Source organism: Rhinatrema bivittatum, chromosome 15 (genome assembly GCF_901001135.1).
Source record: "Rhinatrema bivittatum chromosome 15, aRhiBiv1.1, whole genome shotgun sequence".
NCBI classification, from domain to species: domain Eukaryota; kingdom Metazoa; phylum Chordata; class Amphibia; order Gymnophiona; family Rhinatrematidae; genus Rhinatrema; species Rhinatrema bivittatum.
In genome coordinates this window covers 23,865,348-23,881,135 of record NC_042629.1, presented here as the reverse complement: position 1 = coordinate 23,881,135, position 15,788 = coordinate 23,865,348, and the positions used below count along the sequence as shown (strand labels likewise).

The 15,788-nt window shown below is 41.0% G+C and overlaps 1 long non-coding RNA gene across 7 annotated transcripts in view; it reads right to left on the bottom strand.

The window, feature by feature from the left end:
- Nucleotides 1-15,788, bottom strand: part of LOC115076873 — a 313,677-nt gene that overhangs the window by 286,923 nt on the left and 10,966 nt on the right. For all 7 annotated transcript variants that reach the window (XR_003852887.1, XR_003852886.1, XR_003852885.1 and 4 more), the window contains exon 2: nucleotides 6,315-6,365. This is a non-coding gene — a long non-coding RNA (uncharacterized LOC115076873). The remainder of the gene's footprint in view (nucleotides 1-6,314; nucleotides 6,366-15,788) is intronic.

Here is a 15,788-nt window from a genome sequence, read left to right as displayed (position 1 = left end):
CTATATGGATGCACAAGTGCACACACATGTAATTTATATCATGGGCGCAAATGCGTGCATACTATATAAAATACATGCAAGTCTATCCAATTACATGTTTCCGTATCAAAAATACACGGCATGTATTTTAAACATAGCTGCATAAGTTCTGACTTATCCAACTATCGGGCCGATACAGTAAAAATCGCGCACTCTCCTGTGCACGCGATACAGTAAATTAATTTATTTAAATTAGGGTCCGTGGCAAAAGGAGGCGCTAGGGACACTAGCGCGTCCCTAGTGCCTCTTTTTGGACAGGAGCAGCGGCTGTCAGCGGATTTGTCAGCCGATGCTCAATTTTTCCGGCGTCGGTTCTCGAGCCCGCTGACAGCCATGGGTTCGGAAATCGGATGCCGGCAAAATTGAGCATCCGGTTTTCAACCCGCGAGCCACGGGCCCATTTTAATTTTTTTTTTTTTTACTTTTTTTTTTTTTTTTTTTTAAACTTTTGGGGCCTCCGACTTAATATCGCCATGATATTAAGTCAGAGGGTGCACAGAAAAGCAGTTTTTACTGCTTTTCTGTACACTTTCCCGGTGCCGGCAGAAATTAGCGCCTACCTTTGGGTAGGCGCTAATTTCTGAAAGTAAAATGTGTGGCTTGGCTGCACATTTTGCTTTCTGGATCGCGCGGGAATAACTAATAGCGCCCGCAACATGCATTTGCATGTTGCGGGCGCTATTAGGTTCCGGGGGGGGGGGGGGGGGGGGGTTGGATGCGCATTTTTGATGCACTATTACCCCTTACTGAATAAGGGGTAAAGCTAGCGCGTCAAAAACGCGCGTCCAATCACGTGTTAACAGTGCGCTCGCAATTCAGAACTGTAAAACTTTGCAGCTCCCCACAGAGTTCAACTGGAACATTTTCTGAGTGTCAGCTCCTCCCGGGATACAGACTCCACACATCCGGACAGCAGAGGGCTCAGTCAGCCTCTAACTTAAGTTGCTTGGCAATATGGCCAAGGCGATGGAGTTAAAGGCAAATTTTAAAAACCCTGCACATGCCAAAACCAGGAGATATGCGCGCGCGCGTTGGGCCGGTGCGCGCTGAGCGGATTTTAAAAGCCGCCAGAGGACGCGCGTACCTCTCGCTGCGCGCACAATTAAAAAGATTCTAAAAAGGGGCGGAGCATGGGCGTGGTCTTGGGGGGGGTGTGGGCGTGTCAGGGCCTGGCCAAGAGATTTGCGTGTAAATACTTGCATGTCCTTGCGCATACCAGGGATCCCCTTCCGCATAAATTTACATCTGCTAAGAAATGAAACAAAAAAATAGAGGCAAGGCAGCGGCGTTTTATAGGTCGGGGCTAACAGGGGGAAAGGATGGCTATTAAATAAGGGGGTGGGGTCCTATCCCTAAACTGGGCGAACTAGGAACAAACTGGGAAAGTGGCGAATGGCGTCTGTGTGCGTCCCTTATAAAATTCCGCAGTAGAAGTGGCATTTGCACATCTACACATTTGCGTCCATTTAAAATTATGTGCACACCTACACATGTCCAGGTTAAAGCAGAACAAATTGTTTTAGTAGATTATCCATCAGTATTTTTTTTTTACTAATATGGTTGCTGGTTTGTTACCCCTGCAGTCCTTAACAAAAAATGTCTTATGTGTTTTAATGTCAGATTTAGAGAAAATATCCCCTCTTTTCCAGGGATCTTTTATGTCGAAATTTCAGTCAAAGCAGAGTTTGCTTCATCTGAGTGATGAATGAATGAAAATTGTGCTTAAGCAATAAATCATGTCAGAGCTAGGGGTACCACTATATTTTAGGGTTAGCATGATTCAGAAAGCCAAAACAGTGCATGCATCTAAGATGTATAGGGACATGTTCAGTACATTTTCTCAGTCACAAGTATTTAGTTTCCCAATAGTCCAAAACTATCTGCAAAGTTACTGAATTATCTAAGATTTCAGGTATGTAAGCATTTTTTTTTTACCCAAACTGCTGAGCTAGCATTCTGCATTGTTTTCTCTGAATTATTTTAGCCTGAAGGCTAAAGAAATAGATAACTGGAGCATCTCTAAACCAGTCAGGGCACTTTCTTTTAGCACTTCACAGGTGTGGCGAAAGCTTAAAAGAAAAACAGATCCTTTATATATGGTGGTGGTGCTGGTGGCAGCGGCACTGGGGGGGGGGGGGGGGAGAAGGAAAGTACAGTATGTGGCAGTAACGGGCAACGAGTGAGGAGAAAGGACAGAGCACTGGCACAGGATGGCCTTGGGGGTGAGTGTGGTAGTATTTGTTGGAGAACCAAGAACATTGGTAGTAGAGGTCCTTGGGGAGGGATAGTAGGGAAGTATTTGGTGGGTGGAGGACCAAGAGCCAGGGCGCCAGAAGGCCTTGAGGGGAAGAGAATGGACAGGACTGGGCAATGGTACCAGAAGGCTTTAGGAAGAGAGTGTGGCCAAACTCGGTGGGCAGAGGCCCTTGGAGGGAGGGAGTGAGGTTGAAGGAGCAAGAGCCAGGGCGCCAGAAGGCCTTAGGTTGGGGGTAAGGTGCTGGTACTGGGTGGGTAGAGGGCTGAGAACTGCGGTACTTGGTAGATGGAGAAAATATCTTTTAAAAGATTTCTATTTCACATTTGTATCCCAAAGGACAACCCAGAGCGGCTGACAGCAAATCAAAAGGGAGTTCATTGAACCAAGCTGACAAATCGGTGAATTTTTCACAGGTTTATCTAATCGGTGGTAAACCTTTTTTTTTTTTTCCTTTAAAGATTGTGTGTTTCTACTTTATTTTCTTACAGTGATGATTCTGACCAGGAATATCCTCCTGGCAAATGCATTTTTCTGGGGGGGTGATGTTTTGTGAACCTCAAGACAAGCATGAGATTACAGTGATGACGAGTTTCCAGTTATCAGAGGAAACTGCTCGTTCCTTTTTCCCTGGCCCTGCTACCGAGAGGGGCGGGGAATGTTCTTCCTCCTCCACCTCACTGCTGGCTCTGATATCATGGGCCACTCATGTCGCCTCCTCTGTCAACGTCAACATTACCATGATCACCGCTTCTCCCATGACAAGCGCCGTCCAACCCGATCCACGCCTCTGAGAGCTGCTCAAGGGCACTGGCGACTGGTTTTATGTGTGTAAGTAACTTTACACATGTAATTAGGCTTTTGAAAAACACGCGTGTAAACAAAGGCGTGCTCTAGGGGCCTGCTTGTGTGGGGGCCAACAGTTATATGCATGAGTTACTATTTTAAAAGACCGTGCATACATTTGTCAGCTTACTCGCAGATTATTACCCTTATTATTTATCTAGCGTAAAATGATATTAAACATATTTATTGTGAGGCACTGACTGGATGGGTGAACTAGGAAGAGTTCAGGCTAAGGATCAGGAAGGTCTCTAGGACTTTGAGAAGGACTGGGCAAACTGGTGGACTAATTGGTTAAACTGGTAATTTCACACCTACGTATATGTTAGAAAATTTGCGGACCTACATTTGTAAAAAGCAATTTAGCTAGGATAGGTGCTGCTTAAATTTCCCGTGTAAAATCTCCACGTGTATATTTTTAAATAGAAAGTTTAAAAAAAGTGCACACAGTTCAGCACCAATTAGTGGAATAAGTAAAAAAAAAAAGCTACTTATCCAGCTAAGAGAGCCAGACAAATCTCAGATAGAGCTACTTATCCAGCTAAGTAAGATAGCTGGTTACGTCTAAATAGATTATCCGGATGTAAAAAATACATGTAAATTGATTTTCAAGTTAGCTGGATAAGTTAGAAAGCACTACTTAGCTGGATAAAAGTAAGCTAGCTGAATAAGTTTTAAAAAGCCCTACTTATCCAGCTAAGTATGATAGCTGGATAAGTCTCAAATATGATATGCAAGGCATATAAAATACTGGGGTAGATGTACATGCAGTCATATACACGCATATATGGGTGCAAACACAGGTCTTTTAAAGTTATCCTCGTAGTGCATTAATGGGCTTTGGAAGATTGGAACAATAGTATGCTACATTTACGTGTGTAATGCTTTTGAAAATTACCTCCTTTGACATTACAAGATAAAGCTTCTTCTATGCAGAGAAAAATTCCTGGCCATTTATAACCTGCCAGTAAAACAATTATTCAGTACAGTATCAATCAACTAATTCTTCTGTATGGGAATGAAGCCAGATCCACCAAACCAAAACTACACAGAATGGGACAGAACCTCAACAGAAACACTGCACATCCAGTTCTGCAACCGACTACATCCATAAAACTCAACCAACATTGGGTGAAAGCAAAATCATGACATTTCCACTTACTACTTACCAAACCTTTTAACCTTTTTTTTTTTTTTTTTTTTATAATCCACCCTTTGTCACAGCCAGGTACTGTAGTTATTTCCCTGTCCCCAGAGGGCTTATAATTTCAACTGTCAGAAATATTATTAAGAAATGGAAGTTATAGCATTTTGTAGGGTTTTGGTCAAACAGTTAAATTTATGTTTCATGAGTCCAAAGAACTTTGTTCCAAAAATTTCAGGCTTATCAATGTTTCATTTTGTATACTTTAGATGATGACTTTTGTGATGAGGTCACAGAAAAGGTTTCCTTTGAAACACTCTCCCATGAAGATCATTTGTACTGTGAACCTATGGACAACTACTCCAGTATCAGCTAAACTTTTCAGCAGGTCATTTACAGTGATCTGTGGATTCTGTTTGGCAGATCTGATCAGTTTTCAGGCAATTCTATCAGAGATTTTTCATAATTTTCCAAATCTTGTCTTGATTTCCATTTCTTAATGTTTCTGACAGTTGAAACTGCTAGCTGGAAGCATTTAGAGATGTTTAATAGCCTTCCACTACTTTGTAAGCATGAATTATTTTTAAATGCTCAGACAGCTGCTTAAAGGGGCTCATGGTTGTTGAAAGTAGACAGAACAACAATCATAACCTGAGAGGTTAGAAGGGTCAGAGTATTTGTTCAACTGTGGAATTTTCTTCACCTGATTAATTGAAGGCCTAATGAGACAATCAACATTTTGGGACATATTAACACTTTTGTAAAATAGTAGTAATGACTCAACTGGAAGTGTGTCCAAACCTTTGCACATGCCATATTCACAGTTTTATTATTTTTCAATCTGTTAAAACCAACAAATAAATAGTCATTTTGCATTAAAACTTTAAAAAGATGTAGAGGCTAATTAGAGAGATTCCTACTAAAATACTTAGTATCAGTTGTTCACCTGGAAGAAAGGTTTTCTTTTCTTCTTTCAGGTATTGTCCTCAAAGATGGCTCTATTAGCATTAACTTCATGATTTATTACCTATGTTTATTTTTAAAGGGAGTACAGGACAAGTGAATTATTTGAAGATAGAATTTATTGCTTAAATATAGAATGTATCCTTGATCTGTATTCATGATGTTGGATTAATGTATGTAAATGAAAACGCATAAATAAAAAATTAAAAAAAAAAACTTTAAAAAGGTTTTAGTTTATCTCTGTACTATGTAAAAAGTATGTTTTTGTTCACTAGGATATTCACTGAAATATACAATTTGATAAGGGTACCTATATATACAGGCACCCCTTATGTGTGTCTGTGTATATATACACACACATACGCCACAAAATACATAAAAAATATATATACACGCACATGCATATTCCTTTAAGACGCATGCAGGCCACCAAAAATCTGAACTTGCACTGCTCAAAATAGTTATGGGTTTATAGGGAAATCTGTCAGCGTTCCGAAAGTAGTCTTACAGACTGCCCACAGAGAGCTATGACTTTTTGGCAATCTTGAATGCAACAGCTCGAGAATAATGATACAAAGCAATGTAATAATCAGACAGCATTAAAAACTGATACTCCCAGCAGAAATCTCCCTCAAAATGTTGCTGATCTGTTTTTCATGTTAGAAAGAGCCCCATGTCCTCTCCCCACCAAAAAACGGAATTCAGAACCTAAGACAGCAAAATGTTTATTTTATTTATTTGTTTTTATATACCGACATTCGATTGAGATATCACATTGGTTTACATGTAACTGAACTGAAATAAGGCAGTAGCTGCTTATTTTACATTGTAACATTCTAACTTAAATATTTAAAAAGATAAATTTACATAGCAACTTTGAAAGGTTAATTTACATAGTAACTTAGTTTACTATGTAAATTAACCTTTACTATGTAAATTAGTTTAGTGGAAGGCTAGAGTGGGGAGGTCACCTTGCAAACAAAACAGAGGAATGAAGTATAACTCTAGAAATGTATTACAACCAACAAATCAGCCTCCTGGTAAAGAAATAAAAATTAGATTACTACTCACCGGTAAGGTTTTAAGTAAGAGCCCCTTTGCAGGTCCATAAACCCAGAAGACCTGGAAGATAAAGCAGCGTGGTCAGAAGTGAATTGGCAGGCAAGTCAGATCTCTTGCTTGCATGCTTACAAGAATTATTTTTTTATCTAGGGATATTTCAAATCAGAAGCAATACACTGATCATTAAGATATTTATTTTTTTTTTAATTTTATTTCTCGTGCGTTCATATTCTGGTAGATTTTAAAACCTCTACATGTGCTGAAGCGGGGAGATATGTGCGTGACTTGGTGTGGCAGGCGCCGCATGGATTTTAAAACCCAGGCGAGTACACGCATATCTCCAGGTACAGGGATAAAGGGCGGGGCGTGAGCTTTGCCTGGGCAGGGCACGGGCAGGCCGGAACTGCACCGTGAAGTCTGCGCATAAGCATTTATGCGCACAAGCACGCGCCGGGGGTCCCCTACGCGTAACTTTACTTCTGCTATGGATGGTGTATACGTCATGTAACAAAAAAAAAATAGGCTAGTCAGCGGGGTTTTAAGGCTCAGGGCTAATAAGGTAAAAGGGTGGCAAGTTCGCTAGGGAGTTTAGGAAGTCCTCTCCATTACTGGGGCGAACTGGGAATGAACTGGGGAAACAGGTGATTGCATTGGTGTGCGTGTCTACTAAAATTCCCCCAATTACAGGCTCAGGTCGCCATTTGAGCTCAGATGCGTGCACCAATATAAAATCGTGCACACATATACACATGTATAGACGATTTTAAAACGTGTGCGTATATGCGCATGTGTTATAAAACCGCCGCATCCATGCGTGCCCGTGTGCGGGTCTTAAATTCTACTTGATTAAGTTTAATACGTTAGGCAGCTTGAGACATTGAATTCTTTATTCACATAATGCCCGATTTTAAAAAGGCTGCGGGCGTAACAAACAGGGGTTATGTGCTTGGCCGGGCCTTGTGCGCGCTGCGTACATTTTAGAATGAGCCCGGCCACACGCATAACCCCCAAAACACGCAGAAGTGCCGGGCCCTGCAAAAAGGGCGGGCCAGGGGCCGGGCTGGGACAGCGCCATTAGCTGCTGTCTCGGGGATGTTCGTGCCGGCCGGCTGCCGCGGCACGCGGAGTCCACAGCTGCTCCAAAGGAGCAGCAAGGTAAAAACACAAAAAAACTTCTTATAGCTAGGCAAGAGTTAGGGGTCAGGGAGGAGAGGGGAAAAGGTAAGAAGGTTAGGTAGGGGTATAGGGAACTGGCGCATTGATTTTTAAAATCTCTCCCCCCCCCCCCCCCGCTCGCAGAGGAAGCCACCCACCCGTACATGTACGCACGGGCATTAAAATCCGGCGCCCATGTACGCATGGGAAACATATTTTATAACATGCGCATGTGCCGGGATCCGGATGCACACGCATTTAAAAAAAATCTACCTTATATTATGCATTGTTTTAGAATCTACCCTCCATATAAGCCCTGATCTGCAGGGATCATGCCATGTGGAATAAAAGGGTACCCCAGCCTCTTTCCATGTCACTTTTCAGTATCCGTTGTACGAAGAATTGGGTTTGATGTAGATTCAGTCAGGAATAAAGCAAACCTACTAAGATTTAAAGTTGCATGTCTGATTTTGCCAAAATGGTATTAATCAATCTCAGCATCCAGACCATGTGGGATACCAAATTTAAAAATAAAATAAATCATATCTAAGCTAGTTTGAGGGTACAGTAAAAGTTCAAATCGTACTAAAAACCCATAACAGACAACTTGATGCAAACTTCAAGGTCCTTGCAAATTTGTTACAAAAAATTATTAAAAGAAGAAAATGGATTGGTGAACAAGTCATAGTTCCTGGACAATTTTGCTGGGATGGTAAAATTGATTTTATTTGTATGACTGGCAGCAGACTTCTCAGTACAATATATGAACCACTTATGTCAGGAAATGTTTGCATTGTGGGAGGGAGAGTGCCTTCCCTGGCAGCCTCTCTGATACTATGTGCAAAGTGACCAAGAAGCCCCAGGGAACTGGAATTCTGCTCCCCAAGAAAAGCAGGACTACATCTCCATGCATGCAACAGGGTAAAACCAGGATCGCTTCAGTTCTGTCTGTCTCCAGTTCCTAAGGGCCGCAAACTGCTCTGGTTTTCAGGATATCCTTAATGAGTAAGTATGAGAGAGATTTGCAGACATTTGAGGCACTGCACATGCTTATTTATTAAGGATATCCTGAAAACCCTCAAGGATCAGAGTTGGACAGCCTTGAGCTAACTAAAGGGCAGATTTTAAAAGGGCTGTATGTGTGGGGGGAGGGAGAGAGCGAGAGAGAGGGAGACTCTTTATAAGGCTCAGTCTGATACTCTAGATATGGACCATTGTCAGGGGGCACTTTGATTTGGGGCGACTTTTCGGGAGGAGGTTGGGGTTAGGGCGGGTGGTGTTACAGACACATTCAGGAGGTATCCATTGTAAAATTGACATCATTAAAGGATTTTAGACCTTGTAAGTGATGAAAAGGATTTGTACAATGCAGCTAGCAAAGACTGCAGCTTACAAATCAACTGCTCTTTTTACAATTTTCAGTCTCTCTCCATTCCTCTGAAACCCCCATACCCTGCCCCTTTCTCACCTGATTTTTCGGGGCACGTGCACGTTGAGGTACACCCACCCTTCCTGGCTACTCCCGCCTGGCCCACTTACGTGCGTCTGTGGCCATTTTTGCACTCGCAAGGCTTTTAAAATTGACCTTTAAGTCACCTTCATTCTGTAAAGTACAATAGGGCTAATTTTAAAAGTGCCACATGGATTTTAAATGACTCACAGCCACGCGTGTCTGTCCAGGTACGCGCACCAGAACGGACCGAACAGAAAGGGGAGGGCCGGGGCAGGAACAGAGTCATTAGGCGCTGTCCCGTGGAAGCCTGCGCAGGGATCCAACCTACGGCTACGCCGGAAAGCAGGTAAGTTTTAAATAAAAAAAATGCAGGGGAGTTAGCAGGGTTGGTCGGGGTTACTAGGGGAAAAGGCAGGCGGGGTAGGTAGGAGGTTTAGGAAGTTCCCTCCCAGTCCGCTCCTTTATTGGAGCGTCGATGTGCGCATGTTATAAAATTGCTGCATCCATGTGCGCGCGCCAGCAACAGCATGCACATGGATGCCTGCGTGTGGGTTTGAAAGTTACCCTCAATCTAAGCCGAACTGTGCTGAGATGAACGGACGCCTGTTAGAAAGCAAGGGACAATCAAAACCTGGAAAGTGATTTAACTCTGAACCTCTAGGGTTGCAACACAGGATAATTCTGATCTGATGCCACTACAATGCATGGAAATGTAATTCTGATCTCCCTAACAAATGCAGAACTACATCTCCCTGCATGCAGTGGGGGTGGAACCATAATAATAATAGGTTTGCCACTAGGTCAACCAAGTATGCCGAGCCATTTCATTTTGTCCCACTGCATGCATTGCTTTGCAGTTCATTCGCTGCATTGAATGGCACACTTATAGCTACATAAAACTAGTGTGTGATGGTGCTTTAGAAAGGGAGGATGTTGGACCAGGCATTTAATGACATACAGGACACTCTCAGAAGTTAACTGACAGATGTAAGCCCTTCTACTTCTAAGAAAAAGAAAGGGAGGAACGCGCAGATCAGTTCCCTAAAACACCTCAGGACATTATTTTCGAATGACACTATTTGCAAAATATTTACATGGAGCTTGACCTCTAAAGCATCCCTCATGCTCTCATCATGCGGGATCGTCACATCTCATCAGGATTCCATAATTAGCAAGGTAAAGCACAATCAGAACTTGGCATTCCTCGGGGCAAAGACGCGAGCGCTTCTTATTCCGTACTCGCCAGAATTAGCTTGCTTTGCATTGGTAGTTCTTTTGTTTGGTTTTGCTTTTTATAACCGCACACGTTTATGTCATTCTGCTCAGCTTTTCACAAGGGCAATCCATGAGAGAAACCAAAGAAAGAAAGAAGGTTTGTTTTTTTTGCAAGTGCCATGTTCTTTTCATTCACTTTATGGGAGGATGCAGAGAGAAGCCATTGCTAAGGGTAAGAACAGAGAAGCTGATTTCAGGCCTTTACATTTCAGAATCAAGTCAGCTAAAAAGCAAACTGTGCACGAGAAAGTGAAAATGCCCATTTTCCACTTTTAGAAAATTAATGTATTTTCATCTTTTATAAAATATACATATATGCTCATTTTTACCTGAGCACAATTTTAAAAATTCACCACTTTTCATCTACTTTTACACCTGCTAAGTGACTCGCTCAAGTGAAATTGCTATTTTTGGATGGGAGTTATGGACGACTTGATAGGGGTTCAGGGTGAAGTGCAAAAGGGTCTGGGTGAACTGGACAAGAACTGGGTGACCTGGCAATTTCAGGTATATTCAAAAGGGCTTACATGCCTACTTTATAAAATGCCTCCATAGATAAATTGGGGTTAATATGTGTGCATGCTATTTGTTTTATGCACCTAAAATATACATGTAAAGGTTTGTAAAATAGGTAAAGATAATATGCATTTTCTTGCATTGGAAATATTTGCGCCTTCTGAAATGTGCGCATGCTTTTGAAGCAGATCGAGTTTCCAGCACGCAGTTTATAAAAATACTAACATACATCTCTGCAAATCCACTTACGTGAATAAAGTGTACTGGAAATAGGTTTCAAAATTACGCTCCCAGCGCATTAAAGTACACGGAAAATCATGTTCTACCTGTATTTTTATGCGCAGACACTCTAAATTGATTTTCAAATGGGGATTTATCACAGAACCTGGGTTTTCTGCACATAAATATTTTTGAAAATTACCCCAAATTAATCTACTTTCATATTATGACATGACTTTCATCTCAATAGACAGCTAGCTTTTTTTTTTTTTTTTAGCTAGCAATAGCTTACAGGAACCCAATAACAGCACAAAAGCTTTATTCATAATTTGAAGATAGCTGGCCTGCTTCTAAGTGGTGTTGGAGTAATGTGTTTCACGTGTAACTTCAAGGTCCAATTTAAGCACAAGTTCACAGTTAAAGTGACCTCAGCACAATATTCTAGTGAGTTTATGCTGAGTATTCTTGAAGTCTCCTATGATTTAATGGCTAGGATTTTCAATCAGTTAAATTCCTTAGTTTCATAACTCCATTTTCAAATGACCTTTTGAAAAAATGTAGCTTGCTTAAAATTATTATAATGCTAGAATGCAAATTTGACTTACTTTGAGGATTTGGACATCAAGGTGACTACAGCAGCTTGGAAAGAAATTTGTAGTCCGCATTATGTGGATAACTTTCAAACAAATATGAGTGGTGGCATATACCTGTACATATGGCGGGAGCAGATCTATGCTAGTACTTTATAATCTGCGTGCATCTTATAAAATACCTGTATCTCTACTCTGCAACATATGCGTGTCTGCGCGAATACATTCAATGGATTCAAAGAACATCCTTTTCCTACCTATTTTAAAAAGATATCTCTGTATAAGTTATGGGTGAAAATAAAACAGGACTTACTCGTTTTATCAGGATTTATGTACTTAAGTCGTATTTTTAAAAAATGTGAGAGTCAAGGAAATGACCAGTTTTACCAATTTGTTCACCAGTTTGCCCAGTCCTTCTCCAGGTTATCGAAAACCTCTTGGTTCTTAAGCCTAAACTCTCCCCATTTCACCCAGACCGCCCACTTGGCCACTGGTACATAATAAGCATGCTTAATATTACTTAAGCAAGATAATTAGCAGATATAAATTTACACAAGTTGGCAAATCTGTATGCGTGTCTTTTAAAATAGCAACTTATGCACTTAAATGTTGGCCCTACCACAAAACGCCCTTAGGCCACTCCTTTTCTACATGCATATATGCACGCATGAAAACGAAAATATGCACATATTTTTTACTTTTATAAAATACAATATGTAAAATATGCGTGTGTGGTTTTTTTTATGTGCAAAAGGTTTTAAAAATTCACTAGTAAATTCATAATAAAGAAGAAGATTGCTACCTAAGGAACAATCCTAAAGACTAGTCCCCTTTTACCCTTCGGATGTTTTGCTTAAATAGTAGCTCCCTGCAATTAAAGGGCAATCAATCACCAGAAGACAAACTGGCCTTCCTATTTACACAAGGAAAACAAAGATAGCTTTTTTCCCCCCACTATTTTATATAGACCGAACACCTGGTGGGTGAAAAACAACAAAACATCAATGAATGATGATGTTTTTCACTTGCTTGCCATGTAAATGAGACGATGGGTTTACAACTTTGCAAACTTAGGGGGTCATTTTTCAAAGCGTGCGATCACTAAAAAGGGGCGGCGTCAAGACCGGAACAGGAGGAGTCGGGGCGGCACCGGGGCAGATGCCACGAAGACAGCGTGGACGGCGAAAGGTAAACTTCCGTATCGCTGCCTATTTCGCGCCAAATAACTACACCTTTTATGGTGTAGTTATTCGGTGCGACGCCGGCAGTGATCGCACCGCGGAGGTGCGATTGCTGCTGGCTATCGCAGGACCGCCCCCTGCTTCGCCACCCCCACCCTCCGTTACTGCGCGATTCATGACGCCGCAGTAGGTTAGTAAATCTAGGCCTTAGTGGAGCAAAGACATAGAAACCAGAGATCTCTTGTGTGTTTATTGCAGGCTGTATTTTCTTTTTTTTATATATCCTAAGAAATATAGCAGTGTACTAGTCTATACTATATTTATTTTTATTAGTTTTATATATATGTTACTGAAGGGTCACCAAAGAAGATTTTCATAAAATATTGCTGTTATTTCATTTGTGTTGATGAAGTTGAATATTTACATTAAGTGATGCTAGTGCAAGCCTACCAAATAACAAGGATGAGGATATAGCTACAAATGAGGTGCAAATAATGAACGGGTGCATAATGAGGAGGAGGAAAGGTGCTGGAGCATTGGAGAGAGCTGGGGATTCTGAAACAATATCAATGAATGAGCAAAGATGAGCAAACTCGTAGTGGTGGAAGAGCAAAGATGCCTCCCAGAAGACGGAGATAAGCATTCAACATGAACTCCATCTTCAAGTGCAGCAAACACCTGCGAGTTAATGGATTACTTTTTACATATTTCAGATGCCGCTTTCAGTCCTTCAGAAAATATTTTTCAAATTCCACAGATGTTGCCATATATAATTGACACACAACTCCTTGGAATAGAGATTATCCAGTTAATGCTTATTCGGTTTGGTTAGCGAGCAGCAGGATGTGAAGCTGGTGGGGTGCAAATCCACTAGCTTATTTAATAAAACACCTAAAATAATTTCTCCTTGAAATGCAGAGAATATTCTCATTTCTTAAATGATTCCACAACTATGAAGTCTGATGAGACAATGAAAACCAGGAGCTAAAAACACGAAAAATGATTGATAATATTAAAAAATTACAACCTCTCTAGAACAATGCCAAGCAGGTTGCTCTTTCTAAGAATTGAAATTACCCAGTTCACCTGTAGGCGCTCCATTCCACTGCATGAGAACTTTCTAGTCCTTTGAAAAACTGAAGGATCACATTTCACATTTCTGTGTGTAACTCATTCTTCAGTAAATGCTGCTGTTAGTCTAAAACAAGATGTAGAACTTGGGAAATCTTTAAGACAGTCTTTCACTAAATATTATGAGAAAATAAAACCACATTTTAGAACTAGTTTCTCATATATTATATCTTAACTATGGTAACCAACAGCAGTCTTAATACTTCTAATGTTAACTTACCCTATTGCAATGCAGAGTATTGTACCAGAGTGTGAAAAACAACTGAATATTCTATACACAAGACGGATAATCTTTAAAACAAGCATGTGTGCATCCTTATACATGGCTATATGGACGCACATATTTTATATCATGTGCACAAATGCGTGCACACAATACAAAATACACTTAAATCAACTCAACAACACATTCACGTATCTAAAAGATACACAGCATGTATTTTCAACATAGCCTGATAAGTACCATTTTAACACCTATCCAGCTATACCCCTAGATTTATCAAAATGCTTATTAACGCATTGCCAATGTGTTAATAAGCATTTAAGAAAAGGGGTGTGTTTCGGGAAATTTTTAGAATTACCGCACCACGTGTTAACTTACCGCTTGGCATTGGTAAACAGCGCACCCTGCGATAATCCTATTTTTCACATCTTGCGCTAGGGAGAGGGGGAGAGAGAGAGAGACTCTCTACAAGGCCCTCATAGTAGTGGTATTTATATCTCTATAGGAGGGCCATCTAATAGGTCGAGGTGAGGTGTTGGTGGTGGTTTAAGGTTTAGTGACCAGTTTCGCCAGCTAGGGTGAGATAACATAGTACAAAATTCCATCTTTGTGAGACTTTCCTCACTCCAAATGATGTCAAATCTTCACCCAGGTGTACTGTGTTATTCGTACGTCTCACTCTACATGCGAAACTGGCCCCTAAACCTTACCAATACCTCACCTCGACCTATTAAATGGCCCTCCTGTAGAGATATACATACCACTACTATGAGGGCCTTGTAGTCTCTCTCTCTCCCCCTTCCCCCACAAATTTCGGGCCCCTCAAAAAATTTGCATTCGCACCGTGCATTATTGTTAATGCCATGATGCATTTTGATGAATGACCCTAATACTTAGCTGGATAAGTAGTGGTTCTTGAGACTTATCTGGCTACGAGGCAGCAAAGCTTACCCAAAATGTATCCAGATAAGTGGCACTGCTAAATGTGAATATTTGTGCGCCAAATTTTAAGCATTTACACGTGTAGATTTCACGCATGTATTTTCCTTAGCACTTGTCAGCTTCTACACGTGTAACTAGCAAATACTGTAACATGCGTGTGTAAAGGAAATTTCTAGTTTAACGAATTTGTCCACTAGTTTGCCCAGTCTGTCTCTACGTCGTCAAAACCATCCTAGTTCTTCAGCCTGAACTCCCCTCAGTTTGCTTTGATCACTCACCCAGACAGTATTTGGCTATAAAGAACTTTATTTCCACTTACACCAGATAATTAGCGTGTCACAGCCATACACGCATCCCTTTGGCAAGTTATAAAGCAGCAACTTCTATGTGTAAGTGTTGGCTCCACCTTGGAACGCCACTGGCCTGACCCTTTTTTTTATACGAGCAAACTAATTCGTGCACCATTATTTGCTGGACATGTTTGAGGTTTATAAAATAGCATTTTTGCGAACATGGACTATCTGCACACACATCTGCTAATTTGTGCTTGTGCAGCTCTTTGAAAATTCACCTTTAAAGAGATAATTTTGTAACATTGTACATAAATTAGCTGGCGAGTATGCACATAAATTATGCTGGCTTTCAATGCAGGCTTGCTTGCATAAATCCAGTTTGAAAATTCTCCTGGGCCAAACTACGAACACACAGTTAAACCTGCTACTTGGGGCACTTTTATTTAACATTTTTTTATATGCCGATGTTCGTTTTCACATCTCCTCGGTTTACATATCAACAGTT